Source organism: Myodes glareolus, chromosome 15 (assembly GCF_982192425.1).
Source record: "Myodes glareolus chromosome 15, mMyoGla1.1, whole genome shotgun sequence".
Taxonomy (NCBI): Eukaryota; Metazoa; Chordata; class Mammalia; order Rodentia; family Cricetidae; genus Myodes; species Myodes glareolus.
In genome coordinates, this window is record NC_142040.1 from 61,448,631 (window position 1) to 61,472,358 (window position 23,728).

Sequence of the window (23,728 nt, forward strand, 5' to 3'; positions counted from 1 at the left end):
GACGTATTCTCTACTGAGCTTTGTCTGTTACATATATGATCATTTTCTCATAAACACTTTGAGATTATTTAACTCTTTGCTAGAGTGTATTTTTTACATCTGTTTCACAAATTTTAGTTTGTTTTGCTCAGTAGAGAACAGATTCTTGTGGTGTAACCAATGATGGGAAGCTCCATATACTTCATCTTTCCTGCTGTATCCATCACATAAGACTGTAGAGTTCTCCAGTCCACAGCTAGGCTGGGGAAGTCTTCATAATGTGAATAAATTTGCTCCCCAGTATTCTTCAGGGAGATGAATATGATCATTCCAATTCCAAATCCAAAGCAGTTGAGATATCTAGATTGCAGAGAAGTTTTCTACATAAACACTTAGCAAGATAGCCATGTATATAATTTTATGTTCTACACGCGTGAGTTACAGTAACGTTAGGATTAACATTTTTATAGAGACACAGTCAATAGAGCTGTAAATATTAAGGTTTCTTCAAGCCTCTTTCACATGATGGACAGGTAGCGAAATTGTTTTGTTTGTAATGCCTCCCCAAGCTATTTTAACTTGTCACAATATACAAAGCTTGGCTACACCAAATGCATCAACTTATTTGTATTACTTCAGTGAAACAAAAGATTTCAGAAAGACACATTAATTTTATTCTTACTCGACAATGACATTGAAAAGACATTAGTGTTTGTGCAGTGGTTCATGCGTCTTTTCTCACCCGATTCCTCTTTCTAAATGGCACCGGAACTCTGCGCTTGACGTTCCTACTGCCTTTTATTATATTATATCATAATTTCTGAATTCTGGATGTCTAAATGACAAAATTACCAACTGTTAAAGAGAACTCAATTGTTTAAGCAAATTTTTGCCACTGTGTGTTGTGCTAAGATGTATAATGATGCATTAAATAGTGAAAATCAGAGAAAGATCATCATGAATGACTTAATACATTGTGGTTTAGACGATTTCAAAAGTCAGGCTTATATAATCAACACTAGCTTTCCTTGTTACCTCTTATTGCCATTAAGATGTACTATATTTTCAGAAATAAATTTGACAAATTTCATTAGAAATGTCATGCATATTTTAAAAATCATGAACAATTAATAGAACCCATAATACATTCGGACAAGTTTCTACTTCCTCATACTGTACGGACCGTGGTAAAACAAAACAAAACAGTGATTGCCGGATGGTCCTGTAATATGTAGAGAAAGAGACAACTTCGGGACTCTATTGCTTTGTTCCACAATATAAGAGAGTCAAACTCCCTGGTAGTGAGGACAGAAGCATAAACCTGTCTCAGATCTGCCACACAAGCTCAGTATCAGGTCTAAGTCAGGTGCTGTCACTTTGTTTTTCCCTGAAGTTCCCACTCTGTCCAGGTCCTTTCAGGAGTTTTCAGCCCTTTCTCACTCGTTGAAAGCATTCTACAGTGAACGCTAATGGGTGGAAAAGAACAAGCAAGTTGCATGTCAAATGTAGGATTACATTACTTTTCACAACTCAAAGATGTGTCAGAGGCACGCTGGGTTTTGTTTTGAGGGCGGGGAGATGACAGGAAAGGAATGCTGAGCCCCCATTGGCTCGCGACTAGCCACTGCAGCTGAGTCTCCTCACCACCACCCCTCCCGCCCAGAGAGCATTATTGATCTGAAGGGTAAATGTGGAGGGAGCCACAGAGAGGGTCCAAGCGTTTCTGAGAAGAGAAGCTGCCTCTTCCAGGAACAAAGTGGTGTCTGCCGGCTGCCTGGCCTGAGAACCTTCTGTGAATTAAAAAGGACAAACATGAGCGTTCGTGGTTTGCTACAGTAATTTAGAAGAGGGAAGAGAGAGAGCGAGACAGAGGGAGAAGTCGCACCTTGGAGCAAGGCTGCTGTTGCATCCCGCTGCTGCCCTTTCGGTGGCTGTTCCTGCAGCTGCAGCTGCTCTCAGCCATCAGGTAAGGCTCCTTTTTTTAACAGAGGTTTGATTTCGCGTGTGTGATCGCTTCGGGGAACACACACACGGACGCGTGCATGGTTAATAAAGTGATGCCGGGCTAGTCTAAGCTAGAGAGTGGTGTTCACCGACATGGCATTCGAATCGGGAGCTGGAGAGTGGTTTTGCTTTAGGAAAGTTCTGCAAGTTCTAAACAAGTCTGTAGAAGGGAGAAGCTACGTTCAAGCGGAGGGAGAGGGATGCGTTCACTACCGCTGCACCTCAGCTTGGCTAGGTTTTCAAGTGAAAGTAAGGGGGTTAGCCATGGATGTTCAACTGGTTATTTTGTAAATGCTTTCAGTGTGGCTTTGAAGCAAAATGCTTTTGTTTCAAAATGGCAATTTCCTTCACTATTTCATTGACAAAAATTTTGAAACATTAAATTACGAGAGTGAAAAGATTTAATTTTTCAATAATGGACCTCTCAGTGTATAGGCACCTGCGTTTGCTACCACAAAACTCGTATGGGACAATTTCTCCGACAGTTCAGGGTTGTATATTATGATCTGGAATTATTTTCAAAGGCAATAATTATTGATGCTGGTAAAAGATACAAGAATTGCAAGAATGGGAAGGAAGAGCTAAGGATTCTTCCAAGACGATTATTGGCATTTTTATAAATATTACTTTAATACCATCGGTTCTTTTCCCCTTCTTGTATTGGGATTGTGGTGGCTTCAGAAACCTCTGTATTGGTGTCTGACATGCCTCTTCCACGTACATTTCTCTGTACTCTCTGGCGAGGCAACAGACATACTTTTGGCTGATTCTGTAACCATTTCATGATTTCCAGTTTCTCATCAGGTATTTTAAAGCTCATTCATACACTTCTCAGCAAGAAAATCACTTTGCTTACTTTGGGGTATTTACATGCAGTATATTCAGGCTATATGTGCACAGTTTAAAATACCCTAGAGATGACATAACAGTGGAAATTCTAAAGAAGCGTTTCTGATCTGATGTGGAACTGATGAAACAGTATTTAGACACAAGCCATCCATGAGCACAGAACCTCGATATCACAACATCACTTACTGCTACATTAGGCTGTACAATTTAAAATACCTTTTTAACTTTTTGACAGTACTGTTTGCAGAGAGAAATAGATTTATACTGTAAATACCCCCCTTACATTCGCACGTAACAGGCCTTCAGAATTGAAAGGCAGTTGAGTATTCTTTCCTACAGCAGTTGATTGACACATTGTTTTGGAGTGCTCCAGTGCAGAACCATATTTAACTATTCCATTCAACTAACTGGCACAACCTGCTTACTCAGCAACAAGACAAGAGGGTTTTCTCCACCTGCTAGGGAAACTCTTGGAGTAAAAAGAGATTCATAATTAACTTGAAATCCAACTTTAGAATATCTATTCCTTCATTCACAATACTTCCTTTCAAAATTTAACTTCAACCATTAACATGAAACTAAAGTTCTTACTCGGAGAAAAGGAAGCATATTTTTTTTATGGTCCCTGCTGTGTTCCCCTAGTCCCTGGTTGCTGTGCTCTTAACGTCTACTGCAGTGTGCTGTTTTCAAGCAGTCGGAGGGGTTTGAAGACAAGTGTTTTCTGACTGGAGCTCACTCATTACAATGGCCTGTTTAGTGGTGTGATCACTTCATGTAATCCCCAGAAAACCAAGGAGCTCCATTAGGAGGGATGATTGTCTTTCCTTCCACATGTGCTATGTTCTTGTTGTGACAAAAATAGTACTTACCTTATCAGGAAAAGCATTCTGACTAATGCTTGAGTTGACAAATTTACTCCTAAATTTTAGGACACCATACTTATCTGCTTACATTGAGATTTGTTTTTTTTTTTTTTTAATTTGGGATTGTGGCAGGAGGAAATTCATAGAACAGTTTGTCATACAGGCAGAAAACAATCAATCTTATGGATTCAGGTCTGTTAGACTATATGTCACTCTTGCCTCTTAAAATGCATTGTGAGGAACACCTAATCATGATTGCTAATGAATTAAACCTGAAGATCTTCTGTTTACACTCTGTTTATGTTAATTTGAAGTATCACATTCTTTTCACACCTATACCATCTAGATTTCATGCCATTTAATTTAAGGGTATGTTAGAGAGGTGCAGGGCATGCTTCTGTTCAGAAGTGGGCCATGTTTTCTTGTAAAAATGCTAAATCTAAAATCATGATGAGTAAATAGACCTGTTAGTGCATCTTGTTACAAGTATCTTTACACTACCAAAGGAAAATGTGGCTAAATAGGTCTCATGTAATGTAAGACAGTATTGTGTCTATCTTTGAGCAAATCATTGCCTTTAAAAGTGATTATATCACATATTATCAATATCAGATAAATAGACAGCATTTAGTTGTTAATATAGTGTCAATGATAATCCTATTTATAGTAAAACCTAAACAGAAATGGTTCATCCATCCTGCTTAATATAATGACTTTTAAAATAAATAAAATAAATGTTGAAGATCAATTATTCAGTTATACAAGAGTTGAAATTTTATGGATTTTACCTGGGACATTCTTTTTATTAACTGAAGATAAGTGATAATCCAACATTTTATAGGGTGATAACTGTTAAAAGCACTTTTTGAGTTTTGGTTTCAAGGCAAATGTGTTTTTCCTAAATTGCTATGCAGAAGGGCTGATATATCACGACCACACTGCTAAGGAGAAATGGGTGTGAAAGTGTGTAATGCATGCTGTGTCGAGTAACACCATGGTTTCTCAGAGTTTAAGTATCATGTAATAATTTGATGAGTACTATGGAATAAATGAAATTTTATATTAGACTAAGCAAAAGCTGTATTCAATAAAAAATAAGTAAAAAATAAGCTGTATATGGCACGAATCGCCTCTTATCATTTCCTTGGAACATGTTAGAAGATCTCAATTATTCATTTAAGATATTTTATTATGACATTTAATAAAGACATCCTATCATATCTAAACTAGAGCATATGCATATTAAGCCATACATTTAGTTTTATTCAGGTTTATAAACACTATTAATGTATAGTCTTTACAGTGTAAGGGATAGTTATTTTCAGCAGTTATTTTCTCTCTCATTGAATTTTATGTGTCCTTTTTTCTGCAAATATCCGTATGACTGCTTTATAAATGAATTCATATTACCTTGTATATATCGAAACATTATTATACCCTGCATAATCATTCTTATAATATGTTCTTTTACTGCAAGAATGTGTTAGAACTGTATATAGAGAGATGAAGCTGAAGCCTGTGCACACCCATTGGTAAAGGAGAGGGCTTAGACCCCAGTGTCTAACTGAGATGCTCAAATGACTAAAACATGCATGATTTATTTTTCATTTCCATGTAAGTATCCAATGTTAGAAGAGAAGTTTTGAATTTAGACTCATCAGCAAAGTAGAGTGTTAGTTTTGGGAATGCCTTATAACAACTTTAATGTATTATGCAGTTGATGGGCCTCATAACTCATGTTTTTAAATATAATGATAGACGAAATCATGTCCTCTGTATAAAAATTAAAATCCTTATTACTTTACTGCCTGATGACGTCCTGGGGATTGAACTAAGGCTTAAAACATTGTTATAAAAATTAGTCTCTGGGCATTTGGGAGCAAACTGTTTAACTTCTTGATTATAAGCTTTTAATACTAGTTAATGTGGTGTCCAATTACATCATTGGCAACACTCATTAATGGAAATATCCTCTCTAACATTCAACTGTTGAAGCCTCGGCTACAGCTAACAATAAGACCCACCATATTAAATCATAAAAATGTGTCAGGATTTATTAAGTGCTGGACATTATTATCTCAATGGAGAAGAAGCTTCCCTTAGGCTACATATATGCATGTATAAATCTGGGCCACTGAGATGGCTTGGTGCCTAAAGACACCTGTCATCAAATCTGGTGTCCTGAATTCAATCCTCAGGGCCCGTGTCATGTAGGAAAAGAGGCAACTCTTAAAAGTTTTCTTCTGATGCACAAAATTCCACATTCATGTGCACATACACACATCCATATGCTAAATAAATAAATGCAAAAAATTCGTTTTTGCAATAACTCAATAAATTGGCATACTTCCTTGCATTATGGAAGAAGCACTAATTGTGAAGAAGGCTTAGGTTTAAAAAAGGAAGACTGGTGATATTGAGGAAGACCACAGAGACTGCTACCAATTAAGAGTGCTTACTGCTCTTGCACAGGGCCAAAGTTCAGGTCTTCCACATTCACACTGAGAAATTCACAACCAGCTTCCCTAATTCAAATTCCTACTCTAGCATTTATAGACAATTCATTCACTAATGCATAAACCCACCTATATACACACACACAAAAGAAAATGAAATATGTAAAATGAATCAGAAGATGTCGATAGAGTCAAAAGTGGTGGTGATATTATTTTTAATGGATATTTGGAGAAATGAAGAGATGAGATATCATCTAAGAAATATCTGAGAATGAAGATTAAAAATAGCAATATACAGATATCAACTAAACTGTAGGCATGGCTGTAGTATTTAAAAATCAAATACTGAATATTATCTGATATTATAAAATTTACTTAATAATACCTTCTTTCTTGATGAAAATAACTGCAATATTTGGTTAACTTAGTTTTCCACACAAGACATACATTTTAATAAATTATATAAGAGTAGTAAGTGTTGAAAACAAATGGAATGTGCCAATAATATCAAAATAAAAATAAATATCTTTACTTAGTTGTAAGTTTTAATTACTTCTGAGATGACTTGTAGTAGTGATATAAGCAGCAATAAAAATGTAGTCACAGGCACTGTTATTCACATTGTAGTTTATCAGAGATCTTGCCTTAAATGGTGGTTCCTTAGATTATAATACAGCCCAAAATGTATTGATGCCTAGTGATATAGCTATGGTAGGTTTGTATGTGGGTTTGCTGATGTAAACAATATAAATATATTTCAGGTAGCATAAAATAATATATCTTGTGCATAATATTTGAAATGATTAATATTTGCTACTAGATTATACTTTTAATAAATATTTTGTAGAATTGTTGTTTTACTTTGGAAACCTTTACTTTGAAGGCCATGTTGTGGTATATTGTCATCAATCTCCTGTAATTATGTTAATTGTGTCTTGATTTCATCAAAAGTACCAGTCCAGTGTTCACTTGACTTCCACTATCTAGTTTTTTGAATATATTTAACAGAATTTGTACAATGGTGACATTCTCTAAAGGTTCATTTCCCAGAATGCATCGATATCCTTAAAAATGTCTATATATCTACAATGAAACATTCTTCTGCAACTTTATGAAACAATATTTCCATAAACCCTTGTCATTCCTGCAAGGGATGTGACTGCTGGTGGTTTTAAAGTAAGATTTAACTCACATTCCTCCCTTCCTGCAATAGAATATGAAGTATAGAGTGGAGTATAAGCTTTTGGCATGGCTCTAAGTTATATGTTAGTTAAGCAAAAAGGAGAAGGCTAGGATAAATATTTGAAATCAGCAATCACTTCCGAAGGAGAAATTTATTTTTCATAATCGGATTCCAGCATATGTGCTAACTGTCCTTGAGTAGATATTCAGTGTTGGATAAACCCTGGTAGAATGAATCCCTGTATTGTGGCTGTTCTGTGTTCTAGCGTTCATATTAGGTATGGTTAAGTTGTAGTGTGAAATGTTAACAGGGGCGTTAATGGGATGTTTTTTCTCTAATACATTCAATAGTCTAAACTATCATTTATCATGTACTTTGCATTCCTATTGTGTGTAATAAAAAGACGGAGTAAAACAAGGATAAGGCTCACTTACGGTATGTGGCCTGTTTCAGCCTACAAGTTATCTACAGTCAAGAAGGAACACTGCAGAGCAGGCAGGTGTAACTTTCTGGAACTAGATATTAAGACCTGATACCTCAGAACACAGGATGGAATCCTAGAAACACTGGCCTGTTTAAGGGATTTAGATGGATTTTAGTGCTAAATTATTGAAAATAAAATTCGGATGCATCAAAATGAAATTCACACAGTTGTGACACTTGAATAATTCTTAAACAAAAACACTTTCTTGTGCTTTTTACTTTGTTACAATTTTATTTTCCTCTGAGGTTTTCATTCTCTTTGGAAGAGTTTTTGCTTTCTTCAGACTTCTAGTTATTATTTCCTAAGATATCATGGGACTCAGAGAATTTCTTAGACCATCTCTATAGCAACTCAATAGAGACGCAAGCCTTTGCAGTAACATTGGTTGAAATACTACTGTGTTGTTTTTCAAACTGTCTTAATCTCCATTTTAATTGCAAATCAGACTGACATTTTATGGTGTAATCCATAGTTCCATTTAAATATTAGTAATCATTTCAAGAACAATCTGTTCAAAATCAATTCCTGATTTCTACTTTGTCCTTGTCATAGTTTAATTAGACTACTCTTTTCTTAATAATCATATTCATCTTGGTGAATTACACAATGTATGCATCATCTCTTCATAACTCTGACAAAATACTTGAAACAAACAACTTTAGGAAGTTATTTTGGGTCGTGGTTTTGAGATTGCAATCTGTGGTCATCTGCTCCTGGTGTTTTTGAGTTTCTGAAGGTTGATACATCATGATATGCAGTAAATAGCAGAATGAACGTATCACTCTCCAATGCCCAGGATGCAGAGAAGAAGAGACCGCAGTGACAGTATCACCTTCAAGCACATGTTCCAATAACATGTCCTTTAATGGCCCTACAAACTGAAGATTTTTTTTCCTCTCACAGTGCTTTTACTGTATGGAAATCAAGCCTTTGACACACTGCCTTTGAAACACATTTATAACTCTAAATATAATGCAGAGCTAGAGCTGGTCCCAATAGCTTGGGACTTTATGATCATTTTTGAGACATTCCTGGTCCCCAATTAATCAACTATATATTAGTTTTGATAGCTTCAGAGTAGCCAAGTTTGGAATAGATATACCTTCAAGCTCTTCTTTATTGAAAAAGACCTCATTCTCATTGAACCCCAGACTTTATTTTAAGTAAAATTGGTTTGTCATAATTTCTGTGTGTTATCTTTAAGCATTGCCTGTAATTATATCTGTTTTCCAAGGAGAATAATTACCTTTATCCATCTCTAATGTATTTTAATTGGTATAGAAGGATATTAATTATTTAACTGGATTATGCCATTGCACTATTCAAAATCTAATTCAAAATGTGTTGAATTAATAATTTTTGCAAATCTTGATCTTTAATGCTAATCATAAGCAATGTTGCCTTCCAATAATTCTAGACATGAACAGGAAATTACAACTTCCACTCTTCCATGCCATCACAAGAGTAAATGACCGAAACTCTTCTGTGTACTGTGCGACTGATGTATGATGACTGGCAAGTGAGCTATTTTATAAAAAAATTAAAAATAATTTAAACTAATGATGGGTTTGTTGAGATGCAATACGACTGTAGGCTAGAAAACTCTACTTTGTTAGGAAATAAAAAGCAAGTTCTGTTAGAGGAGTTCTTCATAATAGCATCTGGTACCTGAAAGACCTCAAAGTTTAGTGAGTGAATATTGAATGAATAAATATGAGCACATACATTTACCTAAACACATACACACACATATGTGTATATATATATATATATATATATATATATATATATATATATACTTGTTTGAAAAATTTAGATAGCATGCAAAAAAACTTTAGAGAAAAGAATGAAGTGTGCAATTTTGATTAAGGTACTTGTATGAATATAATTTATCCTACAAATACATTCATCATTTACAACATATGTGTTTATTTGTGTTTATTGCAGAAGCCATCTCCTCATATTATTATTTGAAATGAATACTACACAATTTGAGTGCTAGACATAAAATCATTTGAAAATTCAAGACAAAATATGAAATGGTATATGGAGGCTTAAAAAGCTTTTCCTAATTGACTGCAAGATTCTTTTCTGTTATCTGAAGAGCACAGAGGAAGAATCTGCATTATCACCTGGACTTGAGTCTATGTGCAGCCCAGAACACCTCAAGAAGCAATTAAATGGTTTAATCTTAAAGTCTTCCGAAGTTCACTTCAGTAACTCTCTTTAGAGGGCATTGTTAATTCTTCCTGAATTACTACTGCTTCAAACTGTACTGCCTTGATTTGAGCAGTATTCAGCACTCCGTTCTCTCTAATGGAGTTAATTGCATTATGAAAGTCAGCTTCGAGTGGAAACTTAATTCTTCTTGTGAAGTATCTCTTGACACAGTCCTCTCTCTTCAACTTGACACTTCTACCCATTTAAGCAGATCATGTAGCAACTAGTCTTCCTGACTCACAACAGCTTCCAGGGAATGTTATTCGACAAATCAAAGCATGTTAGCTATCTGCAGCTGCCTTCAATTCTGTACATGCTCAGGCAGCCTGCTCTAATAGACTCTTAAGTCCTTGGAACATTAGCAAATCTCTGAGCTTTTAAACAGGCAGTGACCTATTCATTTAGAGGGCCGCTTCAGTGAAGCACGAGCTCACTTAGGTTAATGACGGATCATGGAGCTGTTTGATTTGTAGTGAGCTAAGTTGCCCATTATCCCTAACATTCATGTGGGTCATATTGCCACATCCAAATAGTGTTGAGCTTCCTTTCTTGTTCTCTAGATTTGCAAGTTACTTACTGTGGAAGTTCTGGAGGCTTTATACACAGTAACCGCAGATGAATGGCTGAATTAGCCCACAGTAGAGAACTCAACTACATCTATTTCTTGTGAGAACAGCAATTGCTTATTTAGATTTCATTTGAGCTTCATCATTATGGGAAAGATAGATGTTTTCTCTTTTTATCCATGCCTGCTGTTTTTTGTTCCTTTTAAACTATTTTTAAAAGGTTTTCCTTCTTTTTATTGATAAAAGAATAGGGAATACATGACTGGCGTTTTCAGTATTAAAACTTCTAAAAGAAGCCACAGTTGCACAATTGTGCCTCTATTTTTTTCGCTATGTATGTATACTTAAGCACAAATATACATAGACTCCCATAAAAACATGGCTTCATAAAAGAAGTCTATCTATAGTGTGTTAAAATGTTATAATATTATGCATAAATATATCAGCAAGCACCCAAATTGTCTCCATTGACAACATGGTAATTACTTATTTTACAACTCTAATTTCTCTATAATTCTGTACCATCTCTTTCGAGGCATACATCAATGTTAAGAAGTTTGAAAATTGAGGGGAATACACTGGAAAACACAGTCTACATGATTTTCAAAGCCCTTTTTAATGCCTCCATTTTTCAGCATTATCATGACTGTGTACACTCCTATGCACACATATAAATAGGCACATACACACAAAAGAAGATCATCCTCTTTGCTCAAATCTCTAAAGCTAGTTAAGTGTTTCTCATAGAAGAAAATAAATGCTGCTGGTATTAATCCTTCCTAAAAATGAAATACTTTCACACTACACTGAAAGCTATGAAATATGAATGACAGTGGGAAACCAACTGCATTTATTCTCCCTCTGTGATTTAGAGTAGATATGGCAGCCATGGGGGAGGCGAGGAAGAGGAAGCTCATGTGTGTTTGATGCCAGCCTTAGTGTAGTGCAGAGGAAGAGAGTATTGTGCTGTATTCTGGTTCTGTTAGTGAATTAATTTAAAGATGGTCCGTTAGTTCACGTCATCACAGAAAACTGGCAAGTTATGAGTATTTTGACAAATTTCAATTGGAGGGAAGCCTCTAAATGTTTTGGGTTCACAGAAAACGGTAATGAATAATTATTGCATTTTGCTTTCTAATCACATAGCTGTGATTAATAACTCTAACCAAGAGCCAAGCTATTATCATTATTGGTTACTTAACCAATTCTTTCTAAAATGTGGATATGCTCTTTCACTTTCTCTTGCCAAGAAAATTTTCAAACTTTATAAACACAGGAAGATAGTTTTAGGATAAAATGTTAGATCTAAAATTACCTTTAAAAATAGGACCTTCCTCATAAAATGCACCTTCTTTTGCCCGATAAGAAAACTGAATTATGCCTTTACCTATGTATTTGGATTCATTAATTAAAATATATTTAGAAGATTGTACCATGTGAGTTTAGCATAAAAGAAAGCAGTTGGTTATGGTGACTAATTACAAAAATGACAAACTCTCTCAGAGTCTGTAGATTTGGGTTATTGTACAACTTGCCACATAGTACTTAGAGTTACCGTAAGTAATAAGACTAAGAAGAAGTATAATGTCTGTATATTTCACCTGCCCCAGATTGCCTCTCATAACACTGTCTGGACTTTGACTCTTGATTATTCTAACTGTAAGATGAGTGGTATTGCAGGATTTTATCACGAGCCCTGTCTTTCCATGGCAAACATTGGAGGAATATGGAGCCCCCTTCATGGGCTGTACAATTCCCTTTGTATCCATGGTCAGAATCATGGACCTTTAATTCCCCTTGTGTTGTGTGTTTTTTGTTGTTATTATTGTTGTTGTTTAATTGTGTATATGTAGGTATAGATTATTCCTGACTGACAATGAGTTGGCTTACAATTTCTCCAGTTTAAGATGATATGAAGATATATGCCTTCAACTCTTAGTATCTCACAACCTCTTTTTTAGCAAGGGTATATTGCATTTACTCTAGTAATGCTAGTTTCTCAATGGCAAATCATGGATTGCAGATGGAGGCTCAGTGGAGGAGGCATACAACAATACAGTGCTATGTACTGGGTTCAATGCATTAGGTGTATTATTTCCATTTATATTCATGATATTAGCAACTATGAATGGGTTTTCCAGAGTAAATCCCTTGGAAAATACAGGAGCATCTGTGATAAATTTACCAATCTACATTTTAAAATACTTTTGAGATTACTTATTTAACATTATCCATTTCAAGTCACATGTTTACATTTTAGGCGAAGCCATCTGGAGGTGAAGTCTAATCCAAGAAGTGACTAATAAGAGCTGGATTTAGGCTTCCGTACAGTTCCAGTTCCTTGGGTGATATTTTTAGGACTTTTCCCTCAAATATAACCTGTTCAGGCTTTTCAGTTCTTGTCATCTGATGCATTTTGTTAGATATATAATTATTTATAATTTAAGTACATTTTCAGGCTTTATTGTATATTAAATGCAACTTCTTAATATAAAATCGAGTTAATTACACGTGAATGTGTCAGAATATTCATCTATGTTTATATTCAGCTACCCCCTCCCTCCCAGGGACAACTGTTCACTCCAGCACCCCATAACTGAACCACCATATAGTCTTTTCTATATTCTCATGTTATTGGAGCAGATCCTGTTTTCCTCTGTCTCCACCCACGTCCATAGTGATCTCACCCAAGTTCATAATTTTAGACACCATATGCCAAAACTCAGAAATATACATACCCTAGCTCAGATTTACCCAAAATAAGTCTGTACCCATGTGCTTTTCTTGGCATAGAAATCACATTTCTGATAAACATCTCAAATCCACATGTCCAGAATGAATTCATGGACTTCACTCACAAAAATTTGGTATGCTCAGATTTCATTATTCGACAAGACCATCTTTCCATCCCGTTAATTAAGATGAAATGTTTCAATGGAACTCACTTACACCATTTTACCCAGAAATCATCTTACTCCTATATCCAAAGTATATGTAGACTCCCACCAAGTCTCAGTAGTTTTCTACTCTTGCCTCCAAAAACTATGGATAATTAGCAAACAACTGAATTATCACTTCTGTCCCTTAGTGATTAACTTAAGGAGCAACTTTAGCCACTTAAAATATGCCACAATAAGGGATTGAGCTGTAGATCAGTGGTCTAGTGCATGCTCCAAGATTTAGGGTCAATATCTGGTACTGTCGAAAGATTACATTTCTTTGAGTAATTTTTGTTGTTGTTTGTGGCAAATGAAGGCTTTCCATTCTGATCAGCAGGTATGTCAGAAGTCTCTAGGATATATACTTCTTCATTTTATTTCTTTTCTTTTTTGTATTTTGTGATTAATATCATCACTTTCCCTCTCCCTTACCTGAATCCAGCCCTCCTCATGTACTTCCCACTTTTTCAAATCCATGTCCTCTATTTATTTAGTTTTTGTTTAAGATATATAAATGTCTGTGTACCCCTGTATGTACATATTCCTAAATATACACAAATACAATAGTTCACATCATATACTTGTATGTATTTGGTTCCAGGACTGTACACCTTGTACTGGATAACAATTTGGGGGGTTTTAACCAGAGGAAACCTATGTTTCTTGCTTTCTTCATTCCATATTGACTGTAGCCCTTGATCTCAAGTTCTGTCCCCATGAAATTTTCTCCTTCTCTAGTATCCCATCTATCTGCGGCATCACAGTTTAGGTGGCCATATTGCTAAGATTTCGTGCATATAGCTTCTTATTCGGGGTCATTTTATGTTTACATAAAAAGCGTACACTTTATAATTATTTTTTCATATTAATATAAATGAAGATTGGGAAATAGCTTTCAAGTTAAGAATGCTTGCTCCTCTTTTAGAATACTGTAGATAAGTTCTGGCACTTACTTCAGGTGTCTTCCATCTGAGTATAATTCCTGCCCCATGAGTATAATTCTAAGCCCTTTTCTGGCTACCATGGGCACCTTTGAGCATATGTGCACACACACACACACACACACACACACACACACACACACACTGACACATGCACCCATATACAGAAAAAAATAGCAGAATACTTGTTTAGAAAGTCTAGTAGAATATTAGAACTTAGAGAGATGAACAATGGCAATACTAAGTATTTACACTTAGTGTGCTCCTTTAACAGTATGTTGGCTTCAATTGTACCTGAGTAATTAAAATCTGAGTTGTAACATTTCTTCATTTATTTGCGCATCCATACTAGAAATTAAGCAGTATAATTAAGACTTGATTAAAATAAAAAAGACAAGACCCAACATCAACAAGAAAAAGGTGATTGCTTCTTGAAACGCAATAACTAATGGTGTCTAGTTTTCACAAACATGTGCACACACATCTGTCTATACTTTGTCACCCACACCATACACACACATGTGTGAATACCAAAGCCCATTCATTAAAAATAACACCAATGATGAACAGTCCTTTAAGTTGTAACTGTTTTAAAAATGTAAACTATATGTTGAAAGGATAATGTATTGCATTTTTGTAAATGCTACATTCACAGCTTTGTCAAAACGTGCTGCTATTACTGTCTCAGTATTAATATATTAAGCAGTGAATCACCTTTTTAAGGAAAGTTTAGTCATAGTATCCAGATTCGCTTTAATTCTGTGAGTACAAGGATTTTAATTTTAGAGTGATATATGCAAATGAGGTGAGCTGGGTGGTGGAGCTTGGCAAGAGAGAGGGTAGAAGCTGAAGACAGAAGAGTGAAAAAGAAGCAGCTGCTTTAGTGCTGTCTCAAGGGCCAGTGACAAAGAACAAAGGTGGTAAGGCTTTCTAGGAATGCAAGCCTGTACAATCATGTGTAGGAGCAAGGTCAGCTACTCATGCTGGATTTTGCAAGAAGCCATTACTGTACTGAGCAGCAGTCTATGTCTAGGTGTATATATATCAGAAATATAAGTATGAAACGTGTCTATCTCTCCACTTGTATTATTGTCCATCAAACATCACTTGGCAATGATCTTTGAAAAGAATTTTGCTCCTTCACTGTTGGATGAAAACACGCATGCATGCATGCATGCACGCACAAACACAAACACACACACACACACACACACACAGTGTGGCTACTTCTCATGACCATTAATTTTCAAAAAAGAAAAACAAAAAAACAAAACAAACAAACAAACATGTATGTGCAAGATGTTCTCAGATTGATAATATTGACAAACCACAACCAAGACATCGGTTTCTTATACTAGCACTCACACACATTTTTTCAGTCCACTTAACTTCTACAAATAAGATATAGCAATATTGCTTATACCTACCATGATACTTCTACAATTCTACAAATATGTAGTTTCAACTTGCATCAAAGACTTTTTAACATCTAATAGGTTATTATATTTAATTCAGTTTGGTCATATAATCTGGTATAACCCATCAATAATAAAAATCCACCTCTAATAAATTAGTAAGATTTATTCAACAGTTTATTGAAATGAGTGGTGTATTTTTTAATCCTATCATAATAACTTACCTTATGAATTTAAAATATCAAACACATTGATATATGAACAGTATAAATGCATTTATTTGGTATACGACAATAACTTGTATAAGTATTATGCTTTTAATTTGATTTTTACTACACAAAATCACTGTATATAAAATTTGAGGACTTGTGACTATATTTTACCTTTAGATCTTCTTTTAGCAATGTTATTCATGCTTTAACATACACCAAATACTGTTATAAACACTATACATGCAATTATGGAAAGAGCCAAAACTGTGTCTGGACAGAGTTTTGTTAGTATAATAAATTTTAATTATTAAGCCTTATATTGCATTAAATTATAGCTGTACTAGAGCTAACAAATTCAAGTAAAATCTTTTAGAAACTGGTAGAACCAATAGCTCGGAAATAGCCTAGTTTTCAGGTTCTCATTGCCTTACTGGAGAGTTACACTGCTTGTGACTTGGGGTTACCTTCTTGGTTTCCTTATGAGTAACCTCATTAGCTTCATACTTACCCTGAGTTTTCAGAACTTTCTACAATAGATTGGCAGCACTTTCGTATGGAAGAAAACAGTTGGTTTACTATTTCTTTGAATAATGTGCCAAACACAGAATTTTATTATTGAGAGTATTTGCACATCAAAGTAGAATGTCCATTTGTATCAAAACCATCCCCTATATATAAATGAATCTGAGGTTATAAAGAAGCTTTGTTAAGTTTCTCTGTGCCACTTTTATTCTATTTTTAGATTTGGTATCTCTTTCTAACCAAATTCTTTTAAAAGGCATTTTATATTTCTAATACATGAAGATCATGCTATATATCTCTTATACATGCACTGGTGATACTGGATACTAACCCATCCACCCTTGCTCGGTACAATGGGTAATGTTTTAGTTAGTTGAACATTGTCATATTAGTGAGACAAAAACAATATGACCAAGGAAACTTATAAAAATTTAAAAGGTCTTACAGTTTCAGGAGATTAGAGTCCATGACCATTATTGCAGAGTTTATGATGGAGACGGGCAGGCATGCATACATTTTACTGGAGTAGTACCTGAGAGCTCATAGCTGATCCAAAGCACATGGTAACAAAAGGAATGTTGAGAGAATTAAAGATAGTGTGGGGCTCCCCAGTGACACACCACACCACCAACAAGGCCATGATTCCTGATTTGCCCAAAAGAGTTCAACCAGCTAGTGATCAAAGGTTCAAATATATTAGCCTATAAAATGGCCCTCTAGAAGGTCATACTCATTCAAACTTCATACACTACAGCCTCTGGTTCAGTGTTCTAAGTTAAATTTCATTCACAGTAAAACAATATTCATGTAGTAAAAGTTCACTTCTGGCTTCTGTATTTGAGTTTTCATTTCAGTGGTCACGTGGATCAGAAAATGTAGAAGGAATAATAAGAATATCATTAAGGGTAAGTTTCTGAAGCTTTGTCCAGATTCACAGTTGGTCTTGTGCAAGGGGATATACTGGATAGTGTTTTGTCAGCTTAACACAGTCTAGAGTCATAAGACCTGATGTAATGTATTTGCTTCATTAATGATCAATGGAGGACCCAGACATTTGTGGGCAGTGCAAGCCCTGGGGTAGTGGTCCTGGGTTGTATAAGACAGATGTAATAGGTACTTATTGGGAGCAAGGCAGCAAACAGGTCACACAGTTAAAAGGATCCTCCATGCTATCAGAATCAGATCCTATCTCCAGATTCCAGCCCTGTTTGAGGTCCTGGCCCAGCTTTTTTCAGTGGTGAGTTGTAAAGTGAAACAGTAATACAAATAAACCTTTTCCTCCTCAACTTGCTTTTGGTATTAGTGTTCTATTGCAGCAATAGAAACCATAACTGTGACAGTGGGAAATAATTAGAGTGAAGAAAAATTAGGTTAGTGGTTTGTTAGTGGAGTAGCTGATACTGAACCAAAATACTTTCAACTCTCACTTGGCAGAAACAAAACAAGGCCATGGAAAACCGTCCTGACCCCAGAAAGATAATGAAGTCACAGAAATCAGGAAACATGTCATTTCCTTGATAACATATCTATTTCTCTTTGTCTAGCATCACTTGAGTAATATGCATGTGTTTGTTTTTAATGCCAACATGAGGGAGTGGATGATAAACTATTAAAGAACAATGTACTTTATACTGCTTTCTTATCTGTAATTTTTTATGTAGAACATTGAAGTTTATTGTCATTTATAAGTCTATTACTCATTTGGTTTATTTTTCAGTTATTGTGACTGTTTACCAAATTAAGAAGCCATAGAAACATAAGCACTCTGTATCCAAAGAAGACAAATCTCTATAATGTTTGCAAAAATTTTTCATAAGAAAATAGAAATAATGGCACTGACATAGTAGAATTCACACCAAGTGTGCTGAAACTTTGCATGTTAATAAAAGGCTAGCAAATTATTTCAGGAGAAATCTGCTTAGTCTGTTCTCAATATCATATGTTGTAAAATAGAAACACAAATGCATTCAATTTTGTATGAAAGGGTGTTATGGAATGCTACGTGCATTTTCATTTTTCTAAAATACAATTTAATTCTTTTCCTCTAACATATCATTTAAACTTATACCTATCTCTTCAAATACTCTTTGTCTTATTCTTCTTTTTTATAATCCTGGCTTTTACACATGCACACACACATGCACATACACACATGCACACACATACATATACATTTGTGCATACACATACCTTTCTCCTTCCCTCTCACATCCCTTACTCTTCCTTCTCTGCTCCACTCTCCTTTATATCCTTCATTTGTCTCTCTCTCCTCTCTACTTTCATCTTCCTTTTGTTCTTCCCCTTCTCTGTTCTTTGCTTTCTTGATATCAGCAGTTATGCTGTATGATGCCTCACTGAAATTACAGTGCAAAATGTTATTAATCATACTAGTAAATATTTTCTAGAAAAGTCTGTTATTATATGTACTTGAAACTATTCTTTATTAGTAAGTTTTTAAGTACCGGCAAAAGATTAGTTAGGTGCTAATATATTTGATTACTTAAATTCCTAATTTGCACCAAATAAATGCAATCTGATTTATTTAAATCTGATTTATTCAAAGTCATGTTGATTGCTCTCCTTATCTGCTAATAAAACAATTAGGGATAGTAAGGGGATATTTTAAGATGCACTTGTTTTAAAATCATAGTGAAACAGTATTGTTTTGAGGAAGTGAGTTTTCAAAACAAATATATCTAATTCATTCATATCTTGGAAATGTTTTGTTGGTGTTGAGGTAGAACTAATTAAAATTGAATTTCCTTTTTAAAAATACCTCATAATTCTTATTGGTTTAATACTTAATTACTATTTTTGTTTCACATAGTGAACTCTGATGTTTAGTGACTTCGATTTCAAATAATAGCACTTAACAAAAGCTCCTGAACGTAGTTCCTGTCTCCCCTCTATTTCCCCATGGAAACATTATCAACACTAATCACTCCCTTGATCTAAAACGCAAACAAATGCAACTAACAGGTGAAGAACTTTGCCGTTAGACAACATAATAGTTTAGCAAGATTATATTGTGTTCAGTAGTTGAAGGTCAAAGATTATTAACTAAAACATCTGATAAACACACCATCCAGCGTCCTCATGGGAAAACAGGAAGTGTAGGGTTAATAGAGGGTCATGTTTTTCAATTCAATACAAGCTAACGAGGACAACTGTAATCTCCTATAATGAGTAGCTATGCTTTTGGATGTTTTCTGATGATTTGTTTTACTTACAATTATGGCCATGTGTATTTTATCAATGAAAGAGAAAATTGAAGATAGAATTTTAGTACATAATGGGTCTTCATTTCATAAAATTATCATTGAAACATCAAACATTATAATGTCAACAACCTTGCAAAATGATAATGTTAAATCATCGATAGAAAAATTAACATAGACAACATTTTAAATAATTTTTAATTTAAAAATTGAAGCAATCTATCAAAAGTAGCTATGAGGCATTGGAGGGAAGTAAGCGAGAAAAGAAAGTATTGTAAATCTATTTCAAATTAAAAACATTTTTAAAAATGGAAAACAACAATAACAAAAAATAATAATCTCAGTGCTAGGAAGTTGATTTAGTGGTTAAAGAATCTGCCGTTCTTACAGAGGACCCAGATCCATTTTCCAGCATTCACGAGGCACCTTTGATCCATCTTTATCTTCAGGTTCAGAGTATCTGACCCCACTTCTGGCTTCCCAAGGCACCAGGCAAGCAAGCAGCACAGTTACACATGCAGCTATACTCATATATATAAAATAAAACTTAGGTGTATACGACAAGCATCTCTTTATTTAAAAATACCACTATTGCAAATCTACTGTATCATTTTGATTTTGCATATTAGAAATAGTCAAATAAGATATTAAGTTGGTTCCTTTGTAACTGTGTGCATGGTGTTTATATAGACTCCATAAAACCTTTTATGATGGTATACTACAATATGGGCTTTAAGTCCACAATTAAGTCTTTCTTACAATGAAGCCATGTTTAACAATTTAGCTCAATACCTGACAGGTAAGCAAGGTCTCTGAAGACAGTGTCTTGTGACAGACAGTGTCTTTCTATGAATTGCTTATGATAGGTGATATTTAGCATCACTTTCTTTGAGTTTTCTCTATTCAACATCCTTGTAGTACAGGGCTATTTCAGAAAAGCAGGCAATGTTCTAAAAATCTTCATGTATTTATGCTACAATATATACTTTTTGCTTCAGATTTTATCTGAAGCTAAAAACAAACTCTCTAACTAGTTTGGATATATTTGAAAAAATATTTTCTGTGATGAAAAATATAAAATAAGCACGCACAAACACACAAACAAAAAAAAAGAAACTTTATATTGATTTTTAGGCATATAGAGGATACATCTTAGAAAGACTCTCAAGAGAAAAATTTGGAAACATATTTTATTTTTTATTTAGTTTTGCTGACTCAGACCTACTATTTATCTTCACAATTGAAATGTGTGTTTAAATGCTGTTGAAATCTCTCATCTACTCATATTATCTTAGATTTCTCCTAGTGGCACATACATTTTGGGAAATGAAGGGGATTTCAAAGTAAGCAGTTCTGTCATTTTTAATACCTTATTTCTGCATGTGTTAGATAACAATTAGTGGTATGTTTACTCATCCTTACATACCAATTATTTTGTCAGAATTTTTATGTGTTTCCCTTTGTCTAGGTGGGGACTGCTCATCCATTTCCCATTCACCCTGAACCAAACTAATTACCCAAAAACTATATTAATTAAAACACTGTTTGGTCTAGTAGCTCAGGCTTTTTATTAACTAACTCTTACATTTTAAATTAGCCCATTCCTATTATTTTGTATTTTACACAAGTCTCGTTGTTTACCAGTCAGATTCTTGAGCCTCCGTCTCCTTCAGCTGCTACATAGCATCTTTCTGACTTCACCTTCCTTTCCTCCTCTATCTCTGCTTAGAATTCCTGACTTGCTCTTCCTTCACTGCCATAGTCCCAGAGGAGCTTCTTTATTAACCAATGGTAATAAACATATTCACACATAACAAGGTAATCTTTATTTTTACTTCTTTGCCATGTCTTTCTTTCTTATTTTTTCATATATTAAACCATTTCTCCACTAGTAATTTGCAAACACATTCACTTGAAATTACCTCCTCCTCTATATGTGGAGAACTCTGAAGATATTAAGATCGTTTCTAGGACATTGTATTATGTTCCAAAGTCATTAGGTACATTTCTTAACTACTGTATTTATTCCCCTTTTATTTCTTTTCATAGAACAATCCCCATCCCCATTAGGTTTTTACACACTTAACTTAATTTTCATAGCAAATTCTTTTATTTCTTTTTAGAAAAAGTATATATTTTCGTTTGGAAATTCACATTACTGCCCTCCTTTTCTAATAATATTCGGTTTGCTGTGAACACACTCTCAGTTAAGGGTATAATTATTTATACTTTCAGTTAGTAAAGATGATTCACCATTCATTACATATATCCTAGAATGTGGTATGTTGAATTTCACCTGAATTGATACAAAGTGTTCAGTAAACTTCATAAAAATGATTAGAGAAATGATAACTATATACATAATTATTAAAGAAAGGCTTAAAGAATTTACAGTCTGAGTTATCTCTATTAAATGTTAATTTGTAAATTTTCTCACATTATTTGGGCCAGTTACATTTCTGTTTCAAGCTTCTGTGAGAGTTTGAAAAGGATAAAGAGAAAAAAAATGATTTTGGCTGACTTTATTGAAAGATTCCGGCCCTCGCTGGAGGAGAAGGTGCTAGAACTGCTAGAAGTGCTCTGTGAGGCCAGCGCATACCTTGGAGCTCCTTGCATGGGGCCTGGCCAAGAAAGATGCATGGGTAACTTTCAAAGGTCTGCTCCCAGTAACATTTCTTCTAAATAAAAACCATTTCAAAAAGGTTGCACAATCACCCAATGTGGTGCCACCAGTTGTGGGCCAATTGATCTCAATGTCACATGAGATACTTAGGATTCTGGTGGCTAATTTCGATTGTCAAATTAACTTCGCCCAAAATCGACTAAGATCCAAGTTTCTGAGCACACCTGTGAGGTTTGTTCTTAATCAGGTTATTTGAAGCAGCAAGGGCTGCCTTTAAATCTGGACCACAACTTCCGGTTGCAGCACTCCTAAAAGGACACGGCAAAAGGCAGCTTTACATTTTTGCCTGTCCGATGTCATCCTCACATGTTTGTCTAGCTTCGTGCTGCTGCTGGTAGCAAATTCAAATTCGTTAGAATTACAACTTGGACTGAAAACTAGCAGCTTTCTAAGAGATCTCCAGGTCTCTAGAGCCAGGCATGGACTGCCCAGGTAATGGTGCTGTGGACTGAGGAATTGATGGGTTCTTGGCCTTTCCACTGTGAGACAGATATTGCCGGACTACTCAGATCATATCCTGTAAGATAATCTAATAGAGCCTCCTTATTATCCATATTCATTCTATCAGTTCTATTTCTTTATAAAACACTGACTAAGACAAGTGTAAGCTCAGAATGAAACCTCATAGTGATTTAATAACGTAGCGCTCACAGAAATTTAAAAGAGCACTATATAATTATTAGTTTCCAAAACAGTCTCAGTGTCTCTCTTAGTCTTTCAGTCTCTCTCTCTCTCTCTCTCTCTCTCTCTCTCTCTCTCTCTCTCTCTCCTTCCCCCACTCTCTGTCCATATCCTCTATTTCTATGAAACAATAAATGCAATTTTTGATCTTATATTTTAAAATCAAATTTAAATATGTTTAAAATAAATTCAGTAATAATAACAGTTTGGTGAATCATTTGATCCTGGTTTTCTGTAAATAATTATTTAATGTTGGCCATTTACTGTGAGGAAATAGGGCCTACCCTTAAGAGTGTTTCCTTTTCCAAGTGAGACACCCTTAGAGAAAAATAATTTTTCTTTGCAGGTGGTTATCAAGTGAAGCAATTTATTTTGTTTTATTTTACTTTATTTTATTATTATTCCTTAGATGCCTGTTTCATAATAAGAGACAGAAAGGATGTGGAACTGGATGAGAGTGAAGGTGGGGAGAATCATGGAGGAGTTGGGGAGGGGAAACCATAATCAGACTAT

The 23,728-nt window shown here is 34.9% G+C and overlaps 1 protein-coding gene across 1 annotated transcript in view; it reads left to right on the plus strand.

The window, feature by feature from the left end:
• Positions 1-1,652: 1,652 nt before the first annotated feature.
• Cdh12 (cadherin 12) overlaps positions 1,653-23,728 on the plus strand; it is a 911,264-nt gene continuing 889,188 nt past the window's right edge. Inside the window, exon 1 of the mRNA XM_085676604.2 lies at positions 1,653-1,945. The gene's annotated coding sequence lies outside the window, so the exon portion shown is untranslated. The remainder of the gene's footprint in view (positions 1,946-23,728) is intronic.